Genomic DNA, 22819 nt, shown 5'->3' on the forward strand with positions numbered 1-22819 from the left:
ACAGCTGCTTTTCTGATGCTCAGTCTTTTCATAGTCCATGATGGTAAAATTTCAAAAGATAATATAAGATATGTTACCTTCACATTAATTCAAGTTTTCATTATAAAAGCTAGTTGTCAGAAGTGGGATTTGAACCCACGCCTCCATTCGGAGACCAGAATCCTCAACATTTGAGAAGGTTGAAGCACCTTGAGTCTGGCGCCTTAGACCACTCGGCCATTCTGACAGTCAAAACTGGTTTTCTGATGCTCAGTCTTTTGATTGTCCATGATGGTAAAAACTCAAAAGATAATATAAGATATATTACCATCACATTATTTCAAGTTTTCATTACAAAAGCTACTTGTCAGAAGTGGGATTTGAACCCACGCCTCCATTCGGAGACCAGAATCCTCAACATTTGAGAAGGTTGAAGCACCTTGAGTCTGGCGCCTTAGACCACTCGGCCATTCTGACAGTCACAGCTGCTTTTCTGAAGCTCAGTCTTTTCATTATACATGATGGTAAAAACTCAAATGGCAATATAAGATTCATTACCTTCACGTTAATTCAAGTGTTCATTTTAAAAGCTAGTTGTCAGAAGGGGGATTTGAACCCACGCCTCCATTCGGAGACCAGAATCCTCAACATTTGAGAAGGTTGAAGAACCTTGAGTCTGGCGCCTTAGACAACTCGGCCATTCTGACAGTCACGGCTGCTTTTCTGATGCTCAGTCTTTGATTGTCCATGATGGTAAAAACTCAAAAGATAATATAAGATATATTACCATCACATTATTTCAAGTTTTCATTACAAAAGCTACATGTCAGAAGTGGGATTTGAACCCACGCCTCCATTCAGAGACCAGAATCCTCAACATTTGAGAAGGTTGAAGCACCTTGAGTCTGGCGCCTTAGACCACTCGGCCATTCTGACAGACACAGCTGCTTTTCTGATGCTCAGTCTTTTGATTGTCCATGATGGTAAAAACTCAAAAGATAATATAAGATATATTACCATCACATTTTTTCAAGTTTTCATTACAAAAGCTACTTGTCAGAAGTGGGATTTGAACCCACGCCTCCATTCGGAGACCAGAATCCTCAACATTTGAGAAGGTTGAAGCACCTTGAGTCTGGCGCCTTAGACCACTCGGCCATTCTGACAGCCACAACTGGTTTTCTTATGCTCAGTCTTTTCATTGTCCATGATGGTAAAAACGCAAAAGATAATATAAGATATATTACCATCACATTATTTCAAGTTTTCATTACAAAAGCTACATGTCAGAAGTGGGATTTGAACCCACGCCTCCATTCGGAGACCAGAATCCTCAACATTTGGGAAGGTTGAAGCACCTTGAGTCTGGCGCCTTAGACCACTCGGCCATTCTGACTGTCACAACTGCTTTTCTGATGCTCAGTCTTTTTATTGTCCATGATGGTAAAAACTCAAAAGATAATATAAGATATATTACCGTCACATTATTTCAAGTTTTCATTATAAAAGCTACTTGTCAGAAGTGGGATTTGAACCCACGCCTCCATTCGGAGACCAGAATCCTCAACGTTTGAGAAGGTTGAAGCGCCTTGAGTCTGGCGCCTTAGACCACTCGGCCATTCTGACTGTCACAACTGCTTTTCTGATGCTCAGTCTTTTGATTGTCCATGATGGTAAAAACTCAAAAGACAATATAAGATATATTACCATCACATTATTTCAAGTTTTCATTATAAAAGCTACTTGTCAGAAGTGGGATTTGAACCCACGCCTCCATTCGGAAACCAGAATCCTCAACACTTGAGAAGGTTGAAGCACCTTGAGTCTGGCGCCTTAGACCACTCGGCCATTCTGACAGCTACAACTGGTTTTCTGATTCTCAGTCTTTTGATTGTCCATGATGGTAAAAACTCAAAAGATAATATAAGATATATTACCATCACATTATTTCAAGTTTTCATTACAAAAGCTACTTGTCAGAAGTGGGATTTGAACCCACGCCTCCATTTGGAGACCAGAATCCTCAACATTTGAGAAGGTTGAAGCACCTTGAGTCTGGCGCCTTAGACCACTCGGCCATTCTGACAGCCACAGCTGGTTTTCTGATGCTCAGTCTTTTGATTGTCCATGATGGTAAAAACTCAAAAGATAATATAAGATATATTACCATCACATTATTTCAAGTTTTCATTATAAAAGTTACTTGTCAGAAGTGGGATTTGAACCCACGCCTCCATTCGGAGACCAGAATCCTCAACATTTGAGAAGGTTGAAGAACCTTGAGTCTGGCGCCTTAGACAACTCGGCCATTCTGACAGTCACGGCTGCTTTTCTGATGCTCAGTCTTTTGATTGTCCATGATGGTAAAAACTCAAAAGATAATATAAGATATATTACCGTCACATTATTTCAAGTTTTCATTATAAAAGCTACTTGTCAGAAGTGGGATTTGAACCCACGCCTCCATTCGGAGACCAGAATCCTCAACATTTGAGAAGGTTGAAGAACCTTGAGTCTGGCGCCTTAGACAACTCGGCCATTCTGACAGTCACGGCTGCTTTTCTGATGCTCAGTCTTTTGATTGTCCATGATGGTAAAAACTCAAAAGATAATATAAGATATATTACCATCACATTATTTCAAGTTTTCATTACAAAAGCTACATGTCAGAAGTGGGATTTGAACCCGCGCCTCCATTCGGAGACCTGAATCCTCAACATTTGAAAGGTTGAAAGACCTTGAGTCTGGCGCCTTAGACCACTCGGCCATTCTGACAGCCACAACTAGCGTTCTGATGCTCAGTCTTTTCATTATTCATGATGGTAAAAACTCAAAAAGGAATATAAGATTCATTACCTTCACGTTAATTCAAGTGTTCATTTTAAAAGCTAGTTGTCAGAAGTGGGATTTGAACCCACGCCTTCATTCGGAGACCAGAATCCTCAACATTTGAGAAGGTTGAAGAACCTTGAGTCTGGCGCCTTAGACCACTCGGCCATTCTGACAGACGCAGCTGCTTTTCTGATGCTCAGTCTTTTGATTGTCCATGATGGTAAAAACTCAAAAGATAATATAAGATATATTACCATCACATTATTTCAAGTTTTCATTACAAAAGCTACTTGTCAGAAGTGGGATTTGAACCCACGCCTCCATTCGGAGACCAGAATCCTCAACATTTGAGAAGGTTGAAGCAGCTTGAGTCTGGCGCCTTAGACCACTCGGCCATTCTGACAGTCACAGCTGCTTTTCTGAAGCTCAGTCTTTTCATTATACATGATGGTAAAAATTCAAATGGCAATATAAGATTCATTACCTTCACGTTAATTCAAGTGTTCATTACAAAAGCTACATGTCAGAAGTGGGATTTGAACCCACGCCTCCATTCGGAAACCAGAATCCTCAACATTTGAGAAGGTTGAAGCACCTTGAGTCTGGCGCCTTAGACCACTCGGCCATTCTGACAGCCACGACTGGTTTTCTGATGCTCAGTCTTTTGATTGTCCATGATGGTAAAAACTCAAAAGATAATATAAGATATATTACCGTCACATTATTTCAAGTTTTCATTATAAAAGCTACATGTCAGAAGTGGGATTTGAAACCACGCCTCCATTCGGAGACCAGAATCCTCAACAATTGGGAAGGTTGAAGCACCTTGAGTCTGGCGCCTTAGACCACTCGGCCATTCTGACTGTCACAACTGCTTTTCTGATGCTCAGTCTTTTGATTGTCCATGATGGTAATAACTCAAAAGATAATATAAGATATATTACCATCACATTATTTCAAGTTTTCATTACAAAAGCTACTTGTCAGAAGTGGGATTTGAACCCACGCCTCCATTCGGAGACCAGAATCCTCAACATTTGGGAAGGTTAAAGCACCTTGAGTCTGGCGCCTTAGACCACTCGGCCATTCTGACTGTCACAACTGCTTTTCTGATGCTCAGTCTTTTGATTGTCCATGATGGTAAAAACTCAAAAGATAATATAAGATATATTACGGTCACATTATTTCAAGTTTTCATTATAAAAGCTACTTGTCAGAAGTGGGATTTGAACCCACGCCTCCATTCGGAGACCAGAATCCTCAACATTTGAGAAGGTTGAAGCGCCTTGAGTCTGGCGCCTTAGACCACTCGGCCATTCTAACTGTCAGAACTGCTTTTCTGATGCTCAGTCTTTTGATTGTCCATGATGGTAAAAACTCAAAAGATAATATAAGATATATTACCATCACATTATTTCAAGTTTTCATTACAAAAGCTACTTGTCAGAAGTGGGATTTGAACCCACGCCTCCATTCGGAGACCAGAATCCTCAACATTTGGGAAGGTTGAAGCACCTTGAGTCTGGCGCCTTAGACCACTCGGCCATTCTGACTGTCACAACTGCTTTTCTGATGCTCAGTCTTTTGATTGTCCATGATGGTAAAAACTCAAAAGATAATATAAGATATATTACCGTCACATTATTTCAAGTATTCATTATTTTCATTATAAAATCTACTTGTCAGAAGTGGGATTTGAACCCACGCCTCCATTCGGAGACCAGAATCCTCAACATTTGAGAAGGTTGAAGCACCTTGAGTCTGGCGCCTTAGACCACTCGGCCATTCTGACAGTAAAAACTGGTTTTCTGATGCTCAGTCTTTTGATTGTCCATGATGGTAAAAACTCAAAAGATAATATGATATATTACCATCACATTATTTCAAGTTTTCATTATAAAAGCTACTTGTCAGAAGTGGTATTTGAACCCACGCCTCCATTCGGAGACCAGAATCCTCTACATTTGAGAAGGTTGAAGCACCTTGAGTCTGGCGCCTTAGACTACTCGGCCATTCTGACACTCACAACTAGCTTTCTGATGCTCAGTCTTTTCATTGTCCATGATGGTAAAAACTCAAAAGATAATATAAGATATATTACCTTCACATTAATTCAAGTTTTCATTATAAAAGCTAGTTGTCAGAAGTGGGATATGAACCCACGCCTCCATTCGGAGACCAGAATCCTCAACATTTGAGAAGGTTGAAGCACCTTGAGTCTGGCGCCTTAGACCACTCGGCCATTCTGACAGCCACAACTAGCGTTCTGATGCTCAGTCTTTTCATTATTCGTGATGGTAAAAACTAAAAAAGGAATATAAGATTCATTACCTTCACGTTAATTCAAGTGTTCATTTTAAAAGCTAGTTGTCAGAAGTGGGATTTGAACCCACGCCTCCATTCGGAGACCAGAATCCTCAACATTTGAAAAGGTTGAAGCACCTTGAGTCTGGCGCCTTTGACCACTCGGCCATTCTGACTGTCACAACTGCTTTTCTGATGCTCAGTCTTTTGATTGTCCATGATGGTAAAAACTCAAAAGACAATATAAGATATATTACCATCACATTATTTCAAGTTTTCATTACAAAAGCTACTTGTCAGAAGTGGGATTTGAACCCACGCCTCCATTCGGAGACCAGAATCCTCAACATTTGAGAAGGTTGAAGCACCTTGAGTCTGGCGCCTTAGACCACTCGGCCATTCTGACAGTCACAGCTGCTTTTCTGATGCTCAGTCTTTTGATTGTTCATGATGGTAAAAACTCAAACGATAATATAAGATATATTAACATCACATTATTTCAAGTTTTCATTACAAAAGCTACTTGTCAGAAGTGGGATTTGAACCCACGCCTCCATTCGGAGACCAGAATCCTCAACATTTGAGAAGGTTGAAGCACCTTGAGTCTGGCGCCTTAGACCACTCGGCCATTCTGACAGCCACAGCTGGTTTTCTGATGCTCAGTCTTTTGATTGTCCATGTTGGTAAAAACTCAAAAGATAATATAATATATATTACCATCACATTATTTCAAGTTTTCATTATAAAAGCTACTTGTCAGAAGTGGGATTTGAACCCACGCCTCCATTCGGAGACCAGAATCCTCAACATTTGAGAAGGTTGAAGCGCCTTGAGTCTGGCGCCTTAGACCACTCGGCCATTCTGACTGTCACAACTGCTTTACTGATGCTCAGTCTTTTTATTGTCCATGATGGTAAAAACTCAAAAGACAATATAAGATATATTACCATCACATTATTTCAAGTTTTCATTATAAAAGCTACTTGTCAGAAGTGGGATTTGAACCCACGCCTCCATTCGGAGACCAGAATCCTCAACACTTGAGAAGGTTGAAGCATCTTGAGTCTGGCGCCTTAGACCACTCGGCCATTCTGACAGCCACAACTGGTTTTCTGATTCTCAGTCTTTTGATTGTCCATGATGGTAAAAACTCAAAAGATAATATAAGATATATTACCATCACATTATTTCAAGTTTTCATTACAAAAGCTACTTGTCAGAAGTGGGATTTGAACCCACGCCTCCATTCGGAGACCAGAATCCTCAACATTTGAGAAGGTTGAAGAACCTTGAGTCTGGCGCCTTAGACCACTCGGCCATTCTAACAGCCACAGCTGGTTTTCTGATGCTCAGTCTTTTGATTGTCCATGATGGTAAAAACTCAAAAGATAATATAAGATATATTACCATCACATTATTTCAAGTTTTCATTATAAAAGCTACTTGTCAGAAGTGGGATTTGAACCCACGCCTCCATTCGGAGACCAGAATCCTCAACATTTGAGAAGGTTGAAGAACCTTGAGTCTGGCGCCTTAGACAACTCGGCCATTCTGACAGTCACGGCTGCTTTTCTGATGCTCAGTCTTTTGATTGTCCATGATGGTAAAAACTCAAAAGATAATATAAGATATATTACCGTCACATTATTTCAAGTTTTCATTATAAAAGCTACTTGTCAGAAGTGGGATTTGAACCCACGCCTCCATTCGGAGACCAGAATCCTCAACATTTGAGAAGGTTGAAGAACCTTGAGTCTGGCGCCTTAGACAACTCGGCCATTCTGACAGTCACGGCTGCTTTTCTGATTCTCAGTCTTTTGATTGTCCATGATGGTAAAAACTCAAAAGATAATATAAGATATATTACCATCACATTATTTCAAGTTTTCATTACAAAAGCTACATGTCAGAAGTGGGATTTGAACCCACGCCTCCATTCGGAGACCTGAATCCTCAACATTTGAAAGGTTGAAAGACCTTGAGTCTGGCGCCTTAAACCACTCGGCCATTCTGACAGCCACAACTAGCGTTCTGATGCTCAGTCTTTTCATTATTCATGATGGTAAAAACTCAAAAAGGAATATAAGATTCATTACCTTCACGTTAATTCAAGTGTTCATTTTAAAAGCTAGTTGTCAGAAGTGGGATTTGAACCCACGCCTTCATTCGGAGACCAGAATCCTCAACATTTGAGAAGGTTGAAGAACCTTGAGTCTGGCGCCTTAGACCACTCGGCCATTCTGACAGACACAGCTGCTTTTCTGATGCTCAGTCTTTTGATTGTCCATGATGGTAAAAACTCAAAAGATAATATAAGATATATTACCATCACATTATTTCAAGTTTTCATTACAAAAGCTACTTGTCAGAAGTGGGATTTGAACCCACGCCTCCATTCGGAGACCAGAATCCTCAACATTTGAGAAGGTTGAAGCAGCTTGAGTCTGGCGCCTTAGACCACTCGGCCATTCTGACAGTCACAGCTGCTTTTCTGAAGCTCAGTCTTTTCATTATACATGATGGTAAAAATTCAAATGGCAATATAAGATTCATTACCTTCACGTTAATTCAAGTGTTCATTTTAAAAGCTAGTTGTCAGAAGTGGGATTTGAACCCACGCCTCCATTCGGAGACCAGAATCCTCAACATTTGAGAAGGTTGAAGAACCTTGAGTCTGGCGCCTTAGACCACTCGGCCATTCTGACAGTCACAGCTGCATTTCTGATGCTCAGTCTTTGGATTGTCCATGATGGTAAAAACTCAAACGATAATATAAGATATATTAACATCACATTTTTTCAAGTTTTCATTACAAAAGCTACATGTCAGAAGTGGGATTTGAACCCACGCCTCCATTCGGAAACCAGAATCCTCAACATTTGAGAAGGTTGAAGCACCTTGAGTCTGGCGCCTTAGACCACTCGGCCATTCTGACAGACACAGCTGCTTTTCTGATGCTCAGTCTTTTCATAGTCCATGATGGTAAAATTTCAAAAGATAATATAAGATATGTTACCTTCACATTAATTCAAGTTTTCATTATAAAAGCTAGTTGTCAGAAGTGGGATTTGAACCCACGCCTCCATTCGGAGACCAGAATCCTCAACATTTGAGAAGGTTGAAGCACCTTGAGTCTGGCGCCTTAGACCACTCGGCCATTCTGACAGTCAAAACTGGTTTTCTGATGCTCAGTCTTTTGATTGTCCATGATGGTAAAAACTCAAAAGATAATATAAGATATATTACCATCACATTATTTCAAGTTTTCATTACAAAAGCTACTTGTCAGAAGTGGGATTTGAACCCACGCCTCCATTCGGAGACCAGAATCCTCAACATTTGAGAAGGTTGAAGCACCTTGAGTCTGGCGCCTTAGACCACTCGGCCATTCTGACAGTCACAGCTGCTTTTCTGAAGCTCAGTCTTTTCATTATACATGATGGTAAAAACTCAAATGGCAATATAAGATTCATTACCTTCACGTTAATTCAAGTGTTCATTTTAAAAGCTAGTTGTCAGAAGGGGGATTTGAACCCACGCCTCCATTCGGAGACCAGAATCCTCAACATTTGAGAAGGTTGAAGAACCTTGAGTCTGGCGCCTTAGACAACTCGGCCATTCTGACAGTCACGGCTGCTTTTCTGATGCTCAGTCTTTGATTGTCCATGATGGTAAAAACTCAAAAGATAATATAAGATATATTACCATCACATTATTTCAAGTTTTCATTACAAAAGCTACATGTCAGAAGTGGGATTTGAACCCACGCCTCCATTCAGAGACCAGAATCCTCAACATTTGAGAAGGTTGAAGCACCTTGAGTCTGGCGCCTTAGACCACTCGGCCATTCTGACAGACACAGCTGCTTTTCTGATGCTCAGTCTTTTGATTGTCCATGATGGTAAAAACTCAAAAGATAATATAAGATATATTACCATCACATTTTTTCAAGTTTTCATTACAAAAGCTACTTGTCAGAAGTGGGATTTGAACCCACGCCTCCATTCGGAGACCAGAATCCTCAACATTTGAGAAGGTTGAAGCACCTTGAGTCTGGCGCCTTAGACCACTCGGCCATTCTGACAGCCACAACTGGTTTTCTTATGCTCAGTCTTTTCATTGTCCATGATGGTAAAAACGCAAAAGATAATATAAGATATATTACCATCACATTATTTCAAGTTTTCATTACAAAAGCTACATGTCAGAAGTGGGATTTGAACCCACGCCTCCATTCGGAGACCAGAATCCTCAACATTTGGGAAGGTTGAAGCACCTTGAGTCTGGCGCCTTAGACCACTCGGCCATTCTGACTGTCACAACTGCTTTTCTGATGCTCAGTCTTTTTATTGTCCATGATGGTAAAAACTCAAAAGATAATATAAGATATATTACCGTCACATTATTTCAAGTTTTCATTATAAAAGCTACTTGTCAGAAGTGGGATTTGAACCCACGCCTCCATTCGGAGACCAGAATCCTCAACGTTTGAGAAGGTTGAAGCGCCTTGAGTCTGGCGCCTTAGACCACTCGGCCATTCTGACTGTCACAACTGCTTTTCTGATGCTCAGTCTTTTGATTGTCCATGATGGTAAAAACTCAAAAGACAATATAAGATATATTACCATCACATTATTTCAAGTTTTCATTATAAAAGCTACTTGTCAGAAGTGGGATTTGAACCCACGCCTCCATTCGGAAACCAGAATCCTCAACACTTGAGAAGGTTGAAGCACCTTGAGTCTGGCGCCTTAGACCACTCGGCCATTCTGACAGCTACAACTGGTTTTCTGATTCTCAGTCTTTTGATTGTCCATGATGGTAAAAACTCAAAAGATAATATAAGATATATTACCATCACATTATTTCAAGTTTTCATTACAAAAGCTACTTGTCAGAAGTGGGATTTGAACCCACGCCTCCATTCGGAGACCAGAATCCTCAACATTTGAGAAGGTTGAAGCACCTTGAGTCTGGCGCCTTAGACCACTCGGCCATTCTGACAGCCACGACTGGTTTTCTGATGCTCAGTCTTTTGATTGTCCATGATGGTAAAAACTCAAAAGATAATATAAGATATATTACCGTCACATTATTTCAAGTTTTCATTATAAAAGCTACATGTCAGAAGTGGGATTTGAAACCACGCCTCCATTCGAGGACCAGAATCCTCAACATTTGGGAAGGTTGAAGCACCTTGAGTCTGACGCCTTAGACCACTCGGCCATTCTGACTGTCACAACTGCTTTTCTGATGCTCAGTCTTTTGATTGTCCATGATGGTAATAACTCAAAAGATAATATAAGATATATTACCATCACATTATTTCAAGTTTTCATTACAAAAGCTACTTGTCAGAAGTGGGATTTGAACCCACGCCTCCATTCGGAGACCAGAATCCTCAACATTTGGGAAGGTTGAAGCGCCTTGAGTCTGGCGCCTTAGACCACTCGGCCATTCTGACTGTCACAACTGCTTTTCTGATGCTCAGTCTTTTGATTGTCCATGATGGTAAAAACTCAAAAGACAATATAAGATATATTACCATCACATTATTTCAAGTTTTCATTATAAAAGCTACTTGTCAGAAGTGGGATTTGAACCCACGCCTCCATTCGGAGACCAGAATCCTCAACACTTGAGAAGGTTGAAGCATCTTGAGTCTGGCGCCTTAGACCACTCGGCCATTCTGACAGCCACAACTGGTTTTCTGATTCTCAGTCTTTTGATTGTCCATGATGGTAAAAACTCAAAAGATAATATAAGATATATTACCATCACATTATTTCAAGTTTTCATTACAAAAGCTACTTGTCAGAAGTGGGATTTGAACCCACGCCTCCATTCGGAGACCAGAATCCTCAACATTTGAGAAGGTTGAAGCACCTTGAGTCTGGCGCCTTAGACCACTCGGCCATTCTGACAGTCACAGCCGCATTTCTGATGCTCAGTCTTTGGATTGTCCATGATGGTAAAAACTCAAACGATAATATAAGATATATTAACATCACATTTTTTCAAGTTTTCATTACAAAAGCTACATGTCAGAAGTGGGATTTGAACCCACGCCTCCATTCGGAAACCAGAATCCTCAACATTTGAGAAGGTTGAAGCACCTTGAGTCTGGCGCCTTAGACCACTCGGCCATTCTGACAGACACAGCTGCTTTTCTGATGCTCAGTCTTTTGATTGTCCATGATGGTAAAAACTCAAAAGATAATATAAGATATATTACCATCACATTATTTCAAGTTTTCATTACAAAAGCTACTTGTCAGAAGTGGGATTTGAACCCACGCCTCCATTCGGAGACCAGAATCCTCAACATTTGAGAAGGTTGAAGCACCTTGAGTCTGGCGCCTTAGACTACTCGGCAATTCTGACAGTCACAGCTGCTTTTCTGAAGCTCAGTCTTTTCATTATACATGATGGTAAAAACTCAAATGGCAATATAAGATTCATTACCTTCACGTTAATTCAAGTGTTCATTTTAAAAGCTAGTTGTCAGAAGGGGGATTTGAACCCACGCCTCCATTCGGAGACCAGAATCCTCAACATTTGAGAAGGTTGAAGAACCTTGAGTCTGGCGCCTTAGACAACTCGGCCATTCTGACAGTCACGGCTGCTTTTCTGATGCTCAGTCTTTTAATTTTGTCCATGATGGTAAAAACTCAAAAGATAATATAAGATATATTACCATCACATTATTTCAAGTTTTCATTACAAAAGCTACATGTCAGAAGTGGGATTTGAACCCACGCCTCCATTCAGAGACCAGAATCCTCAACATTTGAAAGGTTGAAAGACCTTGAGTCTGGCGCCTTAGACCACTCGGCCATTCTGACACTCAGAACTAGCTTTCTGATGCTCAGTCTTTTCATAGTCCATGATGGTAAAATTTCAAAAGATAATATAAGATATGTTACCTTCACATTAATTCAAGTTTTCATTATAAAAGCTAGTTGTCAGAAGTGGGATTTGAACCCACGCCTCCATTCGGAGACCAGAATCCTCAACATTTGAGAAGGTTGAAGCACCTTGAGTCTGGCGCCTTAGACCACTCGGCCATTCTGACAGTCAAAACTGGTTTTCTGATGCTCAGTCTTTTGATTGTCCATGATGGTAAAAACTCAAAAGATAATAGGAAATATTACCACCGCATTAATTCAAGTTTTCATTATAATAGCTACTTGTCAGAAGTGGGATTTGAACCCATGCCTCCAGTCGGAGATCAGAATTCTCAACATTTGAGAAATTTGAAGCACCTTGAGTCTGGCGCCTTAGACCACTCGGCCATTCTGACTGTCACAACTGCTTTTCTGATGCTCAGTCTTTTGATTGTCCATGATGGTAAAAGCTCAAAAAGGAATATAAGATTCATTACCTTCACGTTAATTCAAGTGTTCATTTTAAAAGCTAGTTGTCAGAAGTGGGATTTGAACCCACGCCTCTATTCGGAGACCAGAATCCTCAACATTTGAGAAGGTTGAAGCACCTTGAGTCTGGCGCCTTAGACCACTCGGCCATTCTGACTGTCACAACTGATTTTCTGATGATCAGTCTTTTGATTGTCCATTATGGAAAAAACTCAAAAGATAATACAAGATATATTACCATCACATTATTTCAAGTTTTCATTACAAAAGCTACTTGTCAGAAGTGGGATTTGAACCCACGCCTCCATTCGGAGACCAGAATCCTCAACATTTGAGAAGGTTGAAGCACCTTGAGTCTGGCGCCTTAGACCACTCGGCCATTCTGACAGCCACAGCTACTTTTCTGATGCTCAGTCTTTTGATTGTCCATGATTTTAAAAACTCAAAAGATAATATAAGATATATTACCATCACATTATTTCAAGTTTTCATTACAAAAGCTACATGTCAGAAGTAGGATTTGAACCCACGCCTGCATTCAGAGACCTGAATCCTCAACATTTGAAAGGTTGAAAGACCTTGAGTCTGGCGCCTTAGACCACTCGGCCATTCTGACACTCACAACTAGCTTTCTGATGCTCAGTCTTTTCATTGTCCATGATGGTAAAAACTCAAAAGATAATATAAGACATGTTACCTTCACATTAATTCAAGTTTTTATTATAAAAGCTAGTTGTCAGAAGTGGGATTTGAACCCACGCCTCCATTCGGAGACCAGAATCCTCAACATTTGAGAAGGTTGAAGCAACTTGAGTCTGGCGCCTTAGACTACTCGGCCATTCTGACACTCACAACTAGCTTTCTGATGCTCAGTCTTTTCATTGTCCATGATGGTAAAAACTCAAAAGATAATATAAGATATATTACCTTCACATTAATTCAAGTTTTCATTATAAAAGCTAGTTGTCAGAAGTGGGATTTGAACCCACGCCTCCATTCGGAGAGCAGAATCCTCAACATTTGAGAAGGTTGAAGCACCTTGAGTCTGGCGCCTTAGACCACTCGGCCATTCTGACAGGCACAACTAGCGTTCTGATGCTCAGTCTTTTCATTATTCGTGATGGTAAAAACTCAAAAAGGAATATAAGATTCATTACCTTCACGTTAATTCAAGTGTTCATTTTAAAAGCTAGTTGTCAGAAGTGGGATTTGAACCCACGCCTCCATTCGGAGACCAGAATCCTCAACATTTGAGAAGGTTGAAGCAGCTTGAGTCTGGCGCCTTAGACCACTCGGCCATTCTGACTGTCACAACTGCTTTTCTGATGCTCAGTCTTTTGATTGTCCATGATGGTAAAAACTCAAAAGATAATATAAGATATATTACCATCACATTATTTCAAGTTTTCATTATAAAAGCTACTTGTCAGAAGTGGGATTTGAACCCACGCCTCCATTCGGAGACCAGAGTCCTCAACATTTGAGAAGGTTGAAGCACCTTGAGTCTGGCCCCTTAGACCACTCGGCCATTCTGACAGCCACAACTGGTTTTCTGATGCTCAGTCTTTTGATTGTCCATGATGGTAAAAACTCAAAAGATAATATAAGATATATTAGCATCACATTATTTCAAGTTTTCATTACAAAAGCTACTTGTCAGAAGTGGGATTTGAACCCACGCCTCCATTCGGAGACCAGAATCCTCAACATTTGAGAAGGTTGAAGCACCTTGAGTCTGGCGCCTTAGACCACTCGGCCATTCTGACAGCCACAACTGATTTTCTTATGCTCAGTCTTTTGATTGTCCATGATGGTAAAAACTCAAAAGATAATATAAGATATGTTACCTTCACATTAATTCAAGTTTTCATTATAAAAGCTAGTTGTCAGAAGTGGGATTTGAACCCACGCCTCCATTCGGAGACCAGAATCCTCAACATTTGAGAAGGTTGAAGCACCTTGAGTCTGGCGCCTTAGACCACTCGGCCATTCTGACAGCCACAACTGATTTTCTTATGCTCAGTCTTTTCATTGTCCATGATGGTAAAAACTCAAAAGATAATATAAGATATATTACCATCAAATTATTTCAAGTTTTCATTATAAAAGCTACTTGTCAGAAGTGGGATTTGAACCCACGCCTCCATTCGGAGACCAGAATCCTCAACATTTGAGAAGGTTGAAGCACCTTGAGTCTGGCGCCTTAGACCACTCGGCCATTCTGACAGCCACGACTGGTTTTCTGATGCTCAGTCTTTTGATTGTCCATGATGGTAAAAACTCAAAAGATAATATAAGATATATTACCGTCACATTATTTCAAGTTTTCATTATAAAAGCTACATGTCAGAAGTGGGATTTGAACCCACACCTCCATTCGGAGTCCAGAATCCTCAACATTTGAGAAGGTTGAAGCACCTTGAGTCTGGCGCCTTAGACCACTCGGCCATTCTGACTGTCACAACTGCTTTTCTGATGCTCAGTCTTTTGATTGTCCATGATGGTAAAAACTCAAAAGATAATATAAGATATATTACCATCACATTATTTCAAGTTTTCATTACAAAAGCTACCTGTCAGAAGTGGGATTTGAACCCACGCCTCCATTCGGAGACCAGAATCCTCAACATTTGAGAAGGTTGAAGCACCTTGAGTCTGGCGCCTTAGACCACTCGGCCATTCTGACAGTCACAACTGGTTTTCTGATGCTCAGTCTTTTGATTGTCCATGATGGTAAAAACTCAAAAGATAATAAAAGATATATTACCGTCACATTATTTCAAGTTTTCATTATAAAAGCTACTTGTCAGAAGTGGGATTTGAACCCACGCCTCCATTCGGAGACCAGAATCCTCAACATTTTAGAAGGTTGAAGCACCTTGAGTCTGGCGCCTTAGACCACTCGGCCATTCTGACAGCCACAACTGGTTTTCTGATGCTCAGTCTTTTGATTGTCCATGATGGTAAAAACTCAAAAGATAATATAAGATATATTACTGTCACATTATTTCAAGTTTTCATTATAAAAGCTACTTGTCAGAAGTGGGATTTGAACCCACGCCTCCATTCGGAGACCAGAATCCTCAACATTTGAGAAGGTTGAAACACCTTGAGTCTGGCGCCTTAGACCACTCGGCCATTCTGACAGTCAAAACTGGTTTTCTGATGCTCAGTCTTTTGATTGTCCATGATGGTAAAAACTCAAAAGATAATAGGGAATATTACCACCGCATTAATTCAAGTTTTCATTATAATAGCTACTTGTCAGAAGTGGGATTTGAACCCATGCCTCCATTCGGAGACCAGAATCCTCAACATTTGAGAAGGTTGAAGCACCTTGAGTCTGGCGCCTTAGAGCACTCGGCCATTCTGACTGTCACAACTGCTTTTCTGATGCTCAGTCTTTTGATTGTCCATGATGGTAAAAACTCAAAAGATAATATAAGATATATTACCTTCACATTAATTCAAGTTTTCATTATAAAAGCTAGTTGTCAGAAGTGGGATTTGAACCCACGCCTCCATTCGGAGACCAGAATCCTCAACATTTGAGAAGGTTGAAGCACCTTGAGTGTGGCGCCATTGACCACTCGGCCATTTTGACAGCCACAACTAGCGTTCTGATGCTCAGTCTTTTCATTATTCATGATGGTAAAAATTCAAAAAGGAATATAAGATTCATTACCTTCATGTTAATTCAAGTGTTCATTTTAAAAGCTAGTTGTCAGAAGTGGGATTTGAACCCACGCCTCCATTCGGAGACCAGAATCCTCAACATTTGAGAAGGTTGAAGCACCTTGAGTCTGGCGCCTTAGACCACTCGGCCATTCTGACTGTCACAACTGCTTTTCTGATGCTCAGTCTTTTGATTGTCCATGATGGTAAAAACTCAAAAGATAATATAAGATATATTACCATCACATTATTTCAAGTTTTCATTATAAAAGCTACTTGTCAGAAGTGGGATTTGAACCCACGCCTCCATTCGGAGACCAGAATCCTCAACATTTGAGAAGGTTGAAGCACCTTGTGTCTGGCGCCTTAGACCACTCGGCCATTCTGACCGCCACAACTGGTTTTCTGATGCTCAGTCTTTTGATTGTCCATGATGGTAAAAACTCAAAAGATAATATAAGATATATTACCATCACATTATTTCAAGTTTTCATTACAAAAGCTAGTTGTCAGAAGTGGGATTTGAACCCACGCCTCCATTCGGAGACCAGAATCCTCAACATTTGAGAAGGTTGAAACACCTTGAGTCTGGCGCCTTAGACCACTCGGCCATTCTGACAGTCACAACTGATTTTCTTATGCTCAGTCTTTTGATTGTCCATGATGGTAAAAACTCAAAAGATAATACAAGATATATTACCATCACATTATTTCAAGTTTTCATTACAAAAGCTTCTTGTCAGAAGTGGGATTTGAACCCACGCCTCCATTCGGAGACCAGAATCCTCATCATTTGAGAAGGTTGAAAGACCTTGAGTCTGGCGCCTTAGACCACTCGGCCATTCTGACTGTCACAACTGATTTTCTGATGCTCAGTCTTTTGATTGTCCATGATGGTAAAAACTCAAAAGATAATAGGAAATATTACCACCGCATTAATTCAAGTTTTCATTATAATAGCTTTTTGTCAGAAGTGGGATTTGAACCCATGCCTCCATTCGGAGATCAGAATTCTCAACATTTGAGAAATTTGAAGCACCTTGAGTCTGGCGCCTTAGACCACTCGGCCATTCTGACTGTCACAACTGCTTTTCTGATGCTCAGTCTTTTGATTGTCCATGATGGTAAAAACTCAAAAAGGAATATAAGATTCATTACCTTCACGTTAATTCAAGTGTTCATTTTAAAAGCTAGTTGTCAGAAGTGGGATTTGAACCCACGCCTCTATTCGGAGACCAGAATCCTCAACATTTGAGAAAATTTGAAGCACCTTGAGTCTGGCGCCTTAGACCACTCGGCCATTCTGACAGTCACAACTGCTTTTCTGATGCTCAGTCCTTTGATTGTCCATGAGGGTAAAAACTCAAAAGATAATATGATATATTACCATCACATTATTTCAAGTTTTCATTATAAAAGCTACTTGTCAGAAGTGGTATTTGAACCCACGCCTCCATTCGGAGACCAGAATCCTCTACATTTGAGAAGGTTGAAGCACCTTGAGTCTGGCGCCTTAGACTACTCGGCTATTCTGACACTCACAACTAGCTTTCTGATGCTCAGTCTTTTCATTGTCCATGATGGTAAAAACTCAAAAGATAATATAAGATATATTACCTTCACATTAATTCAAGTTTTCATTATAAAAGCTAGTTGTCAGAAGTGGGATTTGAACCCACGCCTCCATTCGGAGACCAGAATCCTCAACTTTTGAGAAGGTTGAAGCACCTTGAGTCTGGCGCCTTAGACCACTCGGCCATTCTGACAGCCACAACTAGCGTTCTGATGCTCAGTCTTTTCATTATTCGTGATGGTAAAAACTCAAAAAGGAATATAAGATTCATTACCTTCACGTTAATTCACGTGTTCATTTTAAAAGCTAGTTGTCAGAGGTGGGATTTGAACCCACGCCTCCATTCGGAGACCAGAACCCTCAACATTTGAGAAGGTTGAAGCACCTTGAGTCTGGCGCCTTAGACCACTCGGCCATTCTGACTGTCACAACTACTTTTCAGGTGCTCAGTCTTTTGATTGTCCATGATGGTAAAAACTCAAAAGACAATATAAGATATATTACCATCACATTATTTCAAGTTTTCATTATAAAAGCTACTTGTCAGAAGTGGGATTTGAACCCACGCCTCCATTCGGAGACCAGAATCCTCAACATTTGAGAAGGTTGAAGCACCTTGAGTCTGGCGCCTTAGACCACTCGGCCATTCTGACAGCCACAACTGGTTTTCTGATTCTCAGTCTTTTGATTGTCCATGATGGTAAAAACTCAAAAGATAATATAAGATATATTACCATCACATTATTTCAAGTTTTCATTACAAAAGCTACTTGTCAGAAGTGGGATTTGAACCCACGCCTCCATTCGGAGACCAGAATCCTCAACATTTGAGAAGGTTGAAGCACCTTGAGTCTGGCGCCTTAGACCACTCGGCCATTCTGACAGTCACAGCTGCTTTTCTGATGCTCAGTCTTTTGATTGTCCATGATGGTAAAAACTCAAACGATAATATAAGATACATTAACATCACATTATTTCAAGTTTTCATTACAAAAGCTACTTGTCAGAAGTGGGATTTGAACCCACGCCTCCATTCGGAGACCAGAATCCTCAACATTTGAGAAGGTTGAAGCACCTTGAGTCTGGCGCCTTAGACCACTCGGCCATTCTGACAGGCACAACTGGTTTTCTGATGCTCAGTCTTTTGATTGTCCATGATGGTAAAAACTTAAAAGATAATATAAGATATATTACCGTCACATTATTTCAAGTTTTCATTATAAAAGCTACATGTTAGAAGTGGGATTTGAACCCACGCCTCCATTCGGAGACCAGAATCCTCAACATTTGAGAAGGTTGGAGCACCTTGAGTCTGGCGCCTTAGACCACTCGGCCATTCTGACTGTCACAACTGCTTTTCTGATGCTCAGTCTTTTGATTGTCCATGATGGTAAAAACTCAAAAGATAATATAAGATATATTACCTTCACATTAATTCAAGTTTTCATTATAAAAGCTAGTTGTCAGAAGTGGGATTTGAACCCACGCCTCCATTCGGAGACCAGAATCCTCAACATTTGAGAAGGTTGAAGCACCTTGAGTCTGGCGCCATTGACCACTCGGCCATTCTGACAGCCACAACTAGCGTTCTGATGCTCAGTCTTTTCATTATTCATGATGGTAAAAACTCAAAAAGGAATATAAGATTCATTACCTTCATGTTAATTCAAGTGTTCATTTTAAAAGCTAGTTGTCAGAAGTGGGATTTGAACCCACGCCTCCATTCGGAGACCAGAATCCTCAACATTTGAGAAGGTTGAAGCACCTTGAGTCTGGCGCCTTAGACCACTCGGCCATTCTGACTGTCACAGCTGCTTTTCTGATGCTCAGTCTTTTGATTGTCCATGATGGTAAAAACTCAAAAGATAATATAAGATATATTACCATCACATTATTTCAAGTTTTCATTATAAAAGCTACTTGTCAGAAGTGGGATTTGAACCCACGCCTCCATTCGGAGACCAGAATCCTCAACATTTGAGAAGGTTGAAGCACCTTGAGTCTGGCGCCTTAGACCACTCGGCCATTCTGACAGCCACAACTGTTTTTTTGATGCTCAGTCTTTTGATTGTCCATGATGGTAAAAACTCAAAAGATAATATAAGATATATTACCATCACATTATTTCAAGTTTTCATTATAAAAGCTACTTGTCAGAAGTGGGATTTGAACCCACGCCTCCATTCGGAGACCAGAATCCTCAACATTTGAGAAGGTTGAAGCACCTTGAGTCTGGCCCCTTAGACCACTCGGCCATTCTGACAGCCACAACTGGTTTTCTGATGCTCAGTCTTTTGATTGTCCATGATGGTAAAAACTCAAAAGATAATATAAGATATATTAGCATCACATTATTTCAAGTTTTCATTACAAAAGCTACTTGTCAGAAGTGGGATTTGAACCCACGCCTCCATTCGGAGACCAGAATCCTCAACATTTGAGAAGGTTGAAGCACCTTGAGTCTGGCGCCTTAGACCACTCGGCCATTCTGACAGCCACAACTGATTTTCTTATGCTCAGTCTTTTGATTGTCCATGATGGTAAAAACTCAAAAGATAATATAAGATATGTTACCTTCACAATAATTCAAGTTTTCATTATAAAAGCTAGTTGTCAGAAGTGGGATTTGAACCCACGCCTCCATTCGGAGACCAGAATCCTCAACATTTGAGAAGGTTGAAGCACCTTGAGTCTGGCGCCTTAGACCACTCGGCCATTCTGACAGCCACAACTGATTTTCTTATGCTCAGTCTTTTCATTGTCCATGATGGTAAAAACTCAAAAGATAATATAAGATATATTACCATCAAATTATTTCAAGTTTTCATTATAAAAGCTACTTGTCAGAAGTGGGATTTGAACCCACGCCTCCATTCGGAGACCAGAATCCTCAACATTTGAGAAGGTTGAAGCACCTTGAGTCTGGCGCCTTAGACCACTCGGCCATTCTGACAGCCACGACTGGTTTTCTGATGCTCAGTCTTTTGATTGTCCATGATGGTAAAAACTCAAAAGATAATATAAGATATATTACCGTCACATTATTTCAAGTTTTCATTATAAAAGCTACATGTCAGAAGTGGGATTTGAACCCACACCTCCATTCGGAGTCCAGAATCCTCAACATTTGAGAAGGTTGAAGCACCTTGAGTCTGGCGCCTTAGACCACTCGGCCATTCTGACTGTCACAACTGCTTTTCTGATGCTCAGTCTTTTGATTGTCCATGATGGTAAAAACTCAAAAGATAATATAAGATATATTACCATCACATTATTTCAAGTTTTCATTACAAAAGCTACCTGTCAGAAGTGGGATTTGAACCCACGCCTCCATTCGGAGACCAGAATCCTCAACATTTGAGAAGGTTGAAGCACCTTGAGTCTGGCGCCTTAGACCACTCGGCCATTCTGACAGTCACAACTGGTTTTCTGATGCTCAGTCTTTTGATTGTCCATGATGGTAAAAACTCAAAAGATAATAAAAGATATATTACCGTCACATTATTTCAAGTTTTCATTATAAAAGCTACTTGTCAGAAGTGGGATTTGAACCCACGCCTCCATTCGGAGACCAGAATCCTCAACATTTTAGAAGGTTGAAGCACCTTGAGTCTGGCGCCTTAGACCACTCGGCCATTCTGACAGCCACAACTGGTATTCTGATGCTCAGTCTTTTGATTGTCCATGATGGTAAAAACTCAAAAGATAATATAAGATATATTACTGTCACATTATTTCAAGTTTTCATTATAAAAGCTACTTGTCAGAAGTGGGATTTGAACCCACGCCTCCATTCGGAGACCAGAATCCTCAACATTTGAGAAGGTTGAAACACCTTGAGTCTGGCGCCTTAGACCACTCGGCCATTCTGACAGTCAAAAATGGTTTTCTGATGCTCAGTCTTTTGATTGTCCATGATGGTAAAAACTCAAAAGATAATAGGGAATATTACCACCGCATTAATTCAAGTTTTCATTATAATAGCTACTTGTCAGAAGTGGGATTTGAACCCATGCCTCCATTCGGAGACCAGAATCCTCAACATTTGAGAAGGTTGAAGCACCTTGAGTCTGGCGCCTTAGAGCACTCGGCCATTCTGACTGTCACAACTGCTTTTCTGATGCTCAGTCTTTTGATTTTCCATGATGGTAAAAACTCAAAAGATAATATAAGATATATTACCTTCACATTAATTCAAGTTTTCATTATAAAAGCTAGTTGTCAGAAGTGGGATTTGAACCCACGCCTCCATTCGGAGACCAGAATCCTCAACATTTGAGAAGGTTGAAGCACCTTGAGTGTGGCGCCATTGACCACTCGGCCATTTTGACAGCCACAACTAGCGTTCTGATGCTCAGTCTTTTCATTATTCATGATGGTAAAAATTCAAAAAGGAATATAAGATTCATTACCTTCATGTTAATTCAAGTGTTCATTTTAAAAGCTAGTTGTCAGAAGTGGGATTTGAACCCACGCCTCCATTCGGAGACCAGAATCCTCAACATTTGAGAAGGTTGAAGCACCTTGAGTCTGGCGCCTTAGACCACTCGGCCATTCTGACTGTCACAACTGCTTTTCTGATGCTCAGTCTTTTGATTGTCCATGATGGTAAAAACTCAAAAGATAATATAAGATATATTACCATCACATTATTTCAAGTTTTCATTATAAAAGCTACTTGTCAGAAGTGGGATTTGAACCCACGCCTCCATTCGGAGACCAGAATCCTCAACATTTGAGAAGGTTGAAGCACCTTGTGTCTGGCGCCTTAGACCACTCGGCCATTCTGACAGCCACAACTGGTTTTCTGATGCTCAGTCTTTTGATTGTCCATGATGGTAAAAACTCAAAAGATAATATAAGATATATTACCATCACATTATTTCAAGTTTTCATTACAAAAGCTAGTTGTCAGAAGTGGGATTTGAACCCACGCCTCCATTCGGAGACCAGAATCCTCAACATTTGAGAAGGTTGAAACACCTTGAGTCTGGCGCCTTAGACCACTCGGCCATTCTGATAGTCACAACTGATTTTCTTATGCTCAGTCTTTTGATTGTCCATGATGGTAAAAACTCAA

The 22819-nt window shown here is 40.4% G+C and overlaps 64 non-coding genes across 64 annotated transcripts; all 64 read right to left on the minus strand.

The window, feature by feature from the left end:
- Positions 1-114: 114 nt before the first annotated feature.
- trnal-caa (transfer RNA leucine (anticodon CAA)) lies at positions 115-226 on the minus strand. Its single transcript has 2 exons — positions 189-226; positions 115-160 (listed from the first exon to the last, which is right to left on the minus strand). It is a non-coding gene; the product is annotated as a tRNA-Leu (tRNA).
- A 118-nt stretch (positions 227-344) lies between these two features.
- Positions 345-456, minus strand: trnal-caa (transfer RNA leucine (anticodon CAA)). Its single transcript has 2 exons — positions 419-456; positions 345-390 (listed from the first exon to the last, which is right to left on the minus strand). It is a non-coding gene; the product is annotated as a tRNA-Leu (tRNA).
- Positions 457-803: 347 nt separating this feature from the next.
- trnal-caa (transfer RNA leucine (anticodon CAA)) lies at positions 804-915 on the minus strand. Its single transcript has 2 exons — positions 878-915; positions 804-849 (listed from the first exon to the last, which is right to left on the minus strand). It is a non-coding gene; the product is annotated as a tRNA-Leu (tRNA).
- A 118-nt stretch (positions 916-1033) lies between these two features.
- trnal-caa (transfer RNA leucine (anticodon CAA)) lies at positions 1034-1145 on the minus strand. Its single transcript has 2 exons — positions 1108-1145; positions 1034-1079 (listed from the first exon to the last, which is right to left on the minus strand). It is a non-coding gene; the product is annotated as a tRNA-Leu (tRNA).
- A 118-nt stretch (positions 1146-1263) lies between these two features.
- trnal-caa (transfer RNA leucine (anticodon CAA)) lies at positions 1264-1375 on the minus strand. Its single transcript has 2 exons — positions 1338-1375; positions 1264-1309 (listed from the first exon to the last, which is right to left on the minus strand). It is a non-coding gene; the product is annotated as a tRNA-Leu (tRNA).
- A 118-nt stretch (positions 1376-1493) lies between these two features.
- On the minus strand, positions 1494-1605 carry trnal-caa (transfer RNA leucine (anticodon CAA)). The gene is made up of 2 exons: positions 1568-1605; positions 1494-1539 (listed from the first exon to the last, which is right to left on the minus strand). It is a non-coding gene; the product is annotated as a tRNA-Leu (tRNA).
- A 118-nt stretch (positions 1606-1723) lies between these two features.
- Positions 1724-1835, minus strand: trnal-caa (transfer RNA leucine (anticodon CAA)). The gene is made up of 2 exons: positions 1798-1835; positions 1724-1769 (listed from the first exon to the last, which is right to left on the minus strand). It is a non-coding gene; the product is annotated as a tRNA-Leu (tRNA).
- Positions 1836-1953: 118 nt separating this feature from the next.
- trnal-caa (transfer RNA leucine (anticodon CAA)) lies at positions 1954-2065 on the minus strand. Its single transcript has 2 exons — positions 2028-2065; positions 1954-1999 (listed from the first exon to the last, which is right to left on the minus strand). It is a non-coding gene; the product is annotated as a tRNA-Leu (tRNA).
- A 1037-nt stretch (positions 2066-3102) lies between these two features.
- On the minus strand, positions 3103-3214 carry trnal-caa (transfer RNA leucine (anticodon CAA)). Its single transcript has 2 exons — positions 3177-3214; positions 3103-3148 (listed from the first exon to the last, which is right to left on the minus strand). It is a non-coding gene; the product is annotated as a tRNA-Leu (tRNA).
- A 118-nt stretch (positions 3215-3332) lies between these two features.
- On the minus strand, positions 3333-3444 carry trnal-caa (transfer RNA leucine (anticodon CAA)). Its single transcript has 2 exons — positions 3407-3444; positions 3333-3378 (listed from the first exon to the last, which is right to left on the minus strand). It is a non-coding gene; the product is annotated as a tRNA-Leu (tRNA).
- Positions 3445-3792: 348 nt separating this feature from the next.
- Positions 3793-3904, minus strand: trnal-caa (transfer RNA leucine (anticodon CAA)). Its single transcript has 2 exons — positions 3867-3904; positions 3793-3838 (listed from the first exon to the last, which is right to left on the minus strand). It is a non-coding gene; the product is annotated as a tRNA-Leu (tRNA).
- A 118-nt stretch (positions 3905-4022) lies between these two features.
- On the minus strand, positions 4023-4134 carry trnal-caa (transfer RNA leucine (anticodon CAA)). Its single transcript has 2 exons — positions 4097-4134; positions 4023-4068 (listed from the first exon to the last, which is right to left on the minus strand). It is a non-coding gene; the product is annotated as a tRNA-Leu (tRNA).
- Positions 4135-4252: 118 nt separating this feature from the next.
- trnal-caa (transfer RNA leucine (anticodon CAA)) lies at positions 4253-4364 on the minus strand. Its single transcript has 2 exons — positions 4327-4364; positions 4253-4298 (listed from the first exon to the last, which is right to left on the minus strand). It is a non-coding gene; the product is annotated as a tRNA-Leu (tRNA).
- A 127-nt stretch (positions 4365-4491) lies between these two features.
- trnal-caa (transfer RNA leucine (anticodon CAA)) lies at positions 4492-4603 on the minus strand. Its single transcript has 2 exons — positions 4566-4603; positions 4492-4537 (listed from the first exon to the last, which is right to left on the minus strand). It is a non-coding gene; the product is annotated as a tRNA-Leu (tRNA).
- A 576-nt stretch (positions 4604-5179) lies between these two features.
- On the minus strand, positions 5180-5291 carry trnal-caa (transfer RNA leucine (anticodon CAA)). The gene is made up of 2 exons: positions 5254-5291; positions 5180-5225 (listed from the first exon to the last, which is right to left on the minus strand). It is a non-coding gene; the product is annotated as a tRNA-Leu (tRNA).
- Positions 5292-5409: 118 nt separating this feature from the next.
- On the minus strand, positions 5410-5521 carry trnal-caa (transfer RNA leucine (anticodon CAA)). The gene is made up of 2 exons: positions 5484-5521; positions 5410-5455 (listed from the first exon to the last, which is right to left on the minus strand). It is a non-coding gene; the product is annotated as a tRNA-Leu (tRNA).
- Positions 5522-5639: 118 nt separating this feature from the next.
- On the minus strand, positions 5640-5751 carry trnal-caa (transfer RNA leucine (anticodon CAA)). Its single transcript has 2 exons — positions 5714-5751; positions 5640-5685 (listed from the first exon to the last, which is right to left on the minus strand). It is a non-coding gene; the product is annotated as a tRNA-Leu (tRNA).
- Positions 5752-5869: 118 nt separating this feature from the next.
- On the minus strand, positions 5870-5981 carry trnal-caa (transfer RNA leucine (anticodon CAA)). The gene is made up of 2 exons: positions 5944-5981; positions 5870-5915 (listed from the first exon to the last, which is right to left on the minus strand). It is a non-coding gene; the product is annotated as a tRNA-Leu (tRNA).
- A 118-nt stretch (positions 5982-6099) lies between these two features.
- trnal-caa (transfer RNA leucine (anticodon CAA)) lies at positions 6100-6211 on the minus strand. The gene is made up of 2 exons: positions 6174-6211; positions 6100-6145 (listed from the first exon to the last, which is right to left on the minus strand). It is a non-coding gene; the product is annotated as a tRNA-Leu (tRNA).
- A 118-nt stretch (positions 6212-6329) lies between these two features.
- On the minus strand, positions 6330-6441 carry trnal-caa (transfer RNA leucine (anticodon CAA)). The gene is made up of 2 exons: positions 6404-6441; positions 6330-6375 (listed from the first exon to the last, which is right to left on the minus strand). It is a non-coding gene; the product is annotated as a tRNA-Leu (tRNA).
- Positions 6442-7478: 1037 nt separating this feature from the next.
- trnal-caa (transfer RNA leucine (anticodon CAA)) lies at positions 7479-7590 on the minus strand. The gene is made up of 2 exons: positions 7553-7590; positions 7479-7524 (listed from the first exon to the last, which is right to left on the minus strand). It is a non-coding gene; the product is annotated as a tRNA-Leu (tRNA).
- A 118-nt stretch (positions 7591-7708) lies between these two features.
- trnal-caa (transfer RNA leucine (anticodon CAA)) lies at positions 7709-7820 on the minus strand. The gene is made up of 2 exons: positions 7783-7820; positions 7709-7754 (listed from the first exon to the last, which is right to left on the minus strand). It is a non-coding gene; the product is annotated as a tRNA-Leu (tRNA).
- Positions 7821-7938: 118 nt separating this feature from the next.
- Positions 7939-8050, minus strand: trnal-caa (transfer RNA leucine (anticodon CAA)). Its single transcript has 2 exons — positions 8013-8050; positions 7939-7984 (listed from the first exon to the last, which is right to left on the minus strand). It is a non-coding gene; the product is annotated as a tRNA-Leu (tRNA).
- Positions 8051-8168: 118 nt separating this feature from the next.
- On the minus strand, positions 8169-8280 carry trnal-caa (transfer RNA leucine (anticodon CAA)). The gene is made up of 2 exons: positions 8243-8280; positions 8169-8214 (listed from the first exon to the last, which is right to left on the minus strand). It is a non-coding gene; the product is annotated as a tRNA-Leu (tRNA).
- A 118-nt stretch (positions 8281-8398) lies between these two features.
- On the minus strand, positions 8399-8510 carry trnal-caa (transfer RNA leucine (anticodon CAA)). The gene is made up of 2 exons: positions 8473-8510; positions 8399-8444 (listed from the first exon to the last, which is right to left on the minus strand). It is a non-coding gene; the product is annotated as a tRNA-Leu (tRNA).
- A 347-nt stretch (positions 8511-8857) lies between these two features.
- On the minus strand, positions 8858-8969 carry trnal-caa (transfer RNA leucine (anticodon CAA)). Its single transcript has 2 exons — positions 8932-8969; positions 8858-8903 (listed from the first exon to the last, which is right to left on the minus strand). It is a non-coding gene; the product is annotated as a tRNA-Leu (tRNA).
- Positions 8970-9087: 118 nt separating this feature from the next.
- Positions 9088-9199, minus strand: trnal-caa (transfer RNA leucine (anticodon CAA)). Its single transcript has 2 exons — positions 9162-9199; positions 9088-9133 (listed from the first exon to the last, which is right to left on the minus strand). It is a non-coding gene; the product is annotated as a tRNA-Leu (tRNA).
- A 118-nt stretch (positions 9200-9317) lies between these two features.
- trnal-caa (transfer RNA leucine (anticodon CAA)) lies at positions 9318-9429 on the minus strand. The gene is made up of 2 exons: positions 9392-9429; positions 9318-9363 (listed from the first exon to the last, which is right to left on the minus strand). It is a non-coding gene; the product is annotated as a tRNA-Leu (tRNA).
- Positions 9430-9547: 118 nt separating this feature from the next.
- Positions 9548-9659, minus strand: trnal-caa (transfer RNA leucine (anticodon CAA)). The gene is made up of 2 exons: positions 9622-9659; positions 9548-9593 (listed from the first exon to the last, which is right to left on the minus strand). It is a non-coding gene; the product is annotated as a tRNA-Leu (tRNA).
- A 118-nt stretch (positions 9660-9777) lies between these two features.
- On the minus strand, positions 9778-9889 carry trnal-caa (transfer RNA leucine (anticodon CAA)). The gene is made up of 2 exons: positions 9852-9889; positions 9778-9823 (listed from the first exon to the last, which is right to left on the minus strand). It is a non-coding gene; the product is annotated as a tRNA-Leu (tRNA).
- Positions 9890-10007: 118 nt separating this feature from the next.
- Positions 10008-10119, minus strand: trnal-caa (transfer RNA leucine (anticodon CAA)). The gene is made up of 2 exons: positions 10082-10119; positions 10008-10053 (listed from the first exon to the last, which is right to left on the minus strand). It is a non-coding gene; the product is annotated as a tRNA-Leu (tRNA).
- A 348-nt stretch (positions 10120-10467) lies between these two features.
- trnal-caa (transfer RNA leucine (anticodon CAA)) lies at positions 10468-10579 on the minus strand. Its single transcript has 2 exons — positions 10542-10579; positions 10468-10513 (listed from the first exon to the last, which is right to left on the minus strand). It is a non-coding gene; the product is annotated as a tRNA-Leu (tRNA).
- A 118-nt stretch (positions 10580-10697) lies between these two features.
- trnal-caa (transfer RNA leucine (anticodon CAA)) lies at positions 10698-10809 on the minus strand. The gene is made up of 2 exons: positions 10772-10809; positions 10698-10743 (listed from the first exon to the last, which is right to left on the minus strand). It is a non-coding gene; the product is annotated as a tRNA-Leu (tRNA).
- Positions 10810-10927: 118 nt separating this feature from the next.
- On the minus strand, positions 10928-11039 carry trnal-caa (transfer RNA leucine (anticodon CAA)). Its single transcript has 2 exons — positions 11002-11039; positions 10928-10973 (listed from the first exon to the last, which is right to left on the minus strand). It is a non-coding gene; the product is annotated as a tRNA-Leu (tRNA).
- A 118-nt stretch (positions 11040-11157) lies between these two features.
- Positions 11158-11269, minus strand: trnal-caa (transfer RNA leucine (anticodon CAA)). The gene is made up of 2 exons: positions 11232-11269; positions 11158-11203 (listed from the first exon to the last, which is right to left on the minus strand). It is a non-coding gene; the product is annotated as a tRNA-Leu (tRNA).
- Positions 11270-11849: 580 nt separating this feature from the next.
- trnal-caa (transfer RNA leucine (anticodon CAA)) lies at positions 11850-11960 on the minus strand. Its single transcript has 2 exons — positions 11923-11960; positions 11850-11895 (listed from the first exon to the last, which is right to left on the minus strand). It is a non-coding gene; the product is annotated as a tRNA-Leu (tRNA).
- A 118-nt stretch (positions 11961-12078) lies between these two features.
- On the minus strand, positions 12079-12190 carry trnal-caa (transfer RNA leucine (anticodon CAA)). The gene is made up of 2 exons: positions 12153-12190; positions 12079-12124 (listed from the first exon to the last, which is right to left on the minus strand). It is a non-coding gene; the product is annotated as a tRNA-Leu (tRNA).
- A 576-nt stretch (positions 12191-12766) lies between these two features.
- On the minus strand, positions 12767-12878 carry trnal-caa (transfer RNA leucine (anticodon CAA)). Its single transcript has 2 exons — positions 12841-12878; positions 12767-12812 (listed from the first exon to the last, which is right to left on the minus strand). It is a non-coding gene; the product is annotated as a tRNA-Leu (tRNA).
- Positions 12879-13685: 807 nt separating this feature from the next.
- On the minus strand, positions 13686-13797 carry trnal-caa (transfer RNA leucine (anticodon CAA)). Its single transcript has 2 exons — positions 13760-13797; positions 13686-13731 (listed from the first exon to the last, which is right to left on the minus strand). It is a non-coding gene; the product is annotated as a tRNA-Leu (tRNA).
- Positions 13798-14145: 348 nt separating this feature from the next.
- On the minus strand, positions 14146-14257 carry trnal-caa (transfer RNA leucine (anticodon CAA)). Its single transcript has 2 exons — positions 14220-14257; positions 14146-14191 (listed from the first exon to the last, which is right to left on the minus strand). It is a non-coding gene; the product is annotated as a tRNA-Leu (tRNA).
- Positions 14258-14375: 118 nt separating this feature from the next.
- On the minus strand, positions 14376-14487 carry trnal-caa (transfer RNA leucine (anticodon CAA)). Its single transcript has 2 exons — positions 14450-14487; positions 14376-14421 (listed from the first exon to the last, which is right to left on the minus strand). It is a non-coding gene; the product is annotated as a tRNA-Leu (tRNA).
- A 118-nt stretch (positions 14488-14605) lies between these two features.
- Positions 14606-14717, minus strand: trnal-caa (transfer RNA leucine (anticodon CAA)). The gene is made up of 2 exons: positions 14680-14717; positions 14606-14651 (listed from the first exon to the last, which is right to left on the minus strand). It is a non-coding gene; the product is annotated as a tRNA-Leu (tRNA).
- A 118-nt stretch (positions 14718-14835) lies between these two features.
- trnal-caa (transfer RNA leucine (anticodon CAA)) lies at positions 14836-14947 on the minus strand. The gene is made up of 2 exons: positions 14910-14947; positions 14836-14881 (listed from the first exon to the last, which is right to left on the minus strand). It is a non-coding gene; the product is annotated as a tRNA-Leu (tRNA).
- Positions 14948-15065: 118 nt separating this feature from the next.
- trnal-caa (transfer RNA leucine (anticodon CAA)) lies at positions 15066-15177 on the minus strand. Its single transcript has 2 exons — positions 15140-15177; positions 15066-15111 (listed from the first exon to the last, which is right to left on the minus strand). It is a non-coding gene; the product is annotated as a tRNA-Leu (tRNA).
- Positions 15178-15295: 118 nt separating this feature from the next.
- Positions 15296-15407, minus strand: trnal-caa (transfer RNA leucine (anticodon CAA)). Its single transcript has 2 exons — positions 15370-15407; positions 15296-15341 (listed from the first exon to the last, which is right to left on the minus strand). It is a non-coding gene; the product is annotated as a tRNA-Leu (tRNA).
- A 118-nt stretch (positions 15408-15525) lies between these two features.
- trnal-caa (transfer RNA leucine (anticodon CAA)) lies at positions 15526-15637 on the minus strand. The gene is made up of 2 exons: positions 15600-15637; positions 15526-15571 (listed from the first exon to the last, which is right to left on the minus strand). It is a non-coding gene; the product is annotated as a tRNA-Leu (tRNA).
- A 576-nt stretch (positions 15638-16213) lies between these two features.
- trnal-caa (transfer RNA leucine (anticodon CAA)) lies at positions 16214-16325 on the minus strand. The gene is made up of 2 exons: positions 16288-16325; positions 16214-16259 (listed from the first exon to the last, which is right to left on the minus strand). It is a non-coding gene; the product is annotated as a tRNA-Leu (tRNA).
- A 348-nt stretch (positions 16326-16673) lies between these two features.
- On the minus strand, positions 16674-16785 carry trnal-caa (transfer RNA leucine (anticodon CAA)). The gene is made up of 2 exons: positions 16748-16785; positions 16674-16719 (listed from the first exon to the last, which is right to left on the minus strand). It is a non-coding gene; the product is annotated as a tRNA-Leu (tRNA).
- A 118-nt stretch (positions 16786-16903) lies between these two features.
- On the minus strand, positions 16904-17015 carry trnal-caa (transfer RNA leucine (anticodon CAA)). Its single transcript has 2 exons — positions 16978-17015; positions 16904-16949 (listed from the first exon to the last, which is right to left on the minus strand). It is a non-coding gene; the product is annotated as a tRNA-Leu (tRNA).
- An 805-nt stretch (positions 17016-17820) lies between these two features.
- On the minus strand, positions 17821-17932 carry trnal-caa (transfer RNA leucine (anticodon CAA)). The gene is made up of 2 exons: positions 17895-17932; positions 17821-17866 (listed from the first exon to the last, which is right to left on the minus strand). It is a non-coding gene; the product is annotated as a tRNA-Leu (tRNA).
- A 348-nt stretch (positions 17933-18280) lies between these two features.
- trnal-caa (transfer RNA leucine (anticodon CAA)) lies at positions 18281-18392 on the minus strand. Its single transcript has 2 exons — positions 18355-18392; positions 18281-18326 (listed from the first exon to the last, which is right to left on the minus strand). It is a non-coding gene; the product is annotated as a tRNA-Leu (tRNA).
- A 118-nt stretch (positions 18393-18510) lies between these two features.
- Positions 18511-18622, minus strand: trnal-caa (transfer RNA leucine (anticodon CAA)). The gene is made up of 2 exons: positions 18585-18622; positions 18511-18556 (listed from the first exon to the last, which is right to left on the minus strand). It is a non-coding gene; the product is annotated as a tRNA-Leu (tRNA).
- Positions 18623-18740: 118 nt separating this feature from the next.
- Positions 18741-18852, minus strand: trnal-caa (transfer RNA leucine (anticodon CAA)). Its single transcript has 2 exons — positions 18815-18852; positions 18741-18786 (listed from the first exon to the last, which is right to left on the minus strand). It is a non-coding gene; the product is annotated as a tRNA-Leu (tRNA).
- Positions 18853-19200: 348 nt separating this feature from the next.
- Positions 19201-19312, minus strand: trnal-caa (transfer RNA leucine (anticodon CAA)). The gene is made up of 2 exons: positions 19275-19312; positions 19201-19246 (listed from the first exon to the last, which is right to left on the minus strand). It is a non-coding gene; the product is annotated as a tRNA-Leu (tRNA).
- Positions 19313-19430: 118 nt separating this feature from the next.
- Positions 19431-19542, minus strand: trnal-caa (transfer RNA leucine (anticodon CAA)). Its single transcript has 2 exons — positions 19505-19542; positions 19431-19476 (listed from the first exon to the last, which is right to left on the minus strand). It is a non-coding gene; the product is annotated as a tRNA-Leu (tRNA).
- A 118-nt stretch (positions 19543-19660) lies between these two features.
- trnal-caa (transfer RNA leucine (anticodon CAA)) lies at positions 19661-19772 on the minus strand. Its single transcript has 2 exons — positions 19735-19772; positions 19661-19706 (listed from the first exon to the last, which is right to left on the minus strand). It is a non-coding gene; the product is annotated as a tRNA-Leu (tRNA).
- A 348-nt stretch (positions 19773-20120) lies between these two features.
- On the minus strand, positions 20121-20232 carry trnal-caa (transfer RNA leucine (anticodon CAA)). Its single transcript has 2 exons — positions 20195-20232; positions 20121-20166 (listed from the first exon to the last, which is right to left on the minus strand). It is a non-coding gene; the product is annotated as a tRNA-Leu (tRNA).
- A 118-nt stretch (positions 20233-20350) lies between these two features.
- trnal-caa (transfer RNA leucine (anticodon CAA)) lies at positions 20351-20462 on the minus strand. The gene is made up of 2 exons: positions 20425-20462; positions 20351-20396 (listed from the first exon to the last, which is right to left on the minus strand). It is a non-coding gene; the product is annotated as a tRNA-Leu (tRNA).
- Positions 20463-20580: 118 nt separating this feature from the next.
- Positions 20581-20692, minus strand: trnal-caa (transfer RNA leucine (anticodon CAA)). The gene is made up of 2 exons: positions 20655-20692; positions 20581-20626 (listed from the first exon to the last, which is right to left on the minus strand). It is a non-coding gene; the product is annotated as a tRNA-Leu (tRNA).
- A 118-nt stretch (positions 20693-20810) lies between these two features.
- Positions 20811-20922, minus strand: trnal-caa (transfer RNA leucine (anticodon CAA)). The gene is made up of 2 exons: positions 20885-20922; positions 20811-20856 (listed from the first exon to the last, which is right to left on the minus strand). It is a non-coding gene; the product is annotated as a tRNA-Leu (tRNA).
- Positions 20923-21040: 118 nt separating this feature from the next.
- Positions 21041-21152, minus strand: trnal-caa (transfer RNA leucine (anticodon CAA)). Its single transcript has 2 exons — positions 21115-21152; positions 21041-21086 (listed from the first exon to the last, which is right to left on the minus strand). It is a non-coding gene; the product is annotated as a tRNA-Leu (tRNA).
- A 118-nt stretch (positions 21153-21270) lies between these two features.
- Positions 21271-21382, minus strand: trnal-caa (transfer RNA leucine (anticodon CAA)). Its single transcript has 2 exons — positions 21345-21382; positions 21271-21316 (listed from the first exon to the last, which is right to left on the minus strand). It is a non-coding gene; the product is annotated as a tRNA-Leu (tRNA).
- Positions 21383-21500: 118 nt separating this feature from the next.
- trnal-caa (transfer RNA leucine (anticodon CAA)) lies at positions 21501-21612 on the minus strand. Its single transcript has 2 exons — positions 21575-21612; positions 21501-21546 (listed from the first exon to the last, which is right to left on the minus strand). It is a non-coding gene; the product is annotated as a tRNA-Leu (tRNA).
- A 576-nt stretch (positions 21613-22188) lies between these two features.
- trnal-caa (transfer RNA leucine (anticodon CAA)) lies at positions 22189-22300 on the minus strand. The gene is made up of 2 exons: positions 22263-22300; positions 22189-22234 (listed from the first exon to the last, which is right to left on the minus strand). It is a non-coding gene; the product is annotated as a tRNA-Leu (tRNA).
- Positions 22301-22819: the final 519 nt, after the last annotated feature.

This window comes from Pseudorasbora parva, chromosome 15 (genome assembly GCF_024679245.1).
Source record: "Pseudorasbora parva isolate DD20220531a chromosome 15, ASM2467924v1, whole genome shotgun sequence".
In the NCBI taxonomy this organism is placed as follows: domain Eukaryota; kingdom Metazoa; phylum Chordata; class Actinopteri; order Cypriniformes; family Gobionidae; genus Pseudorasbora; species Pseudorasbora parva.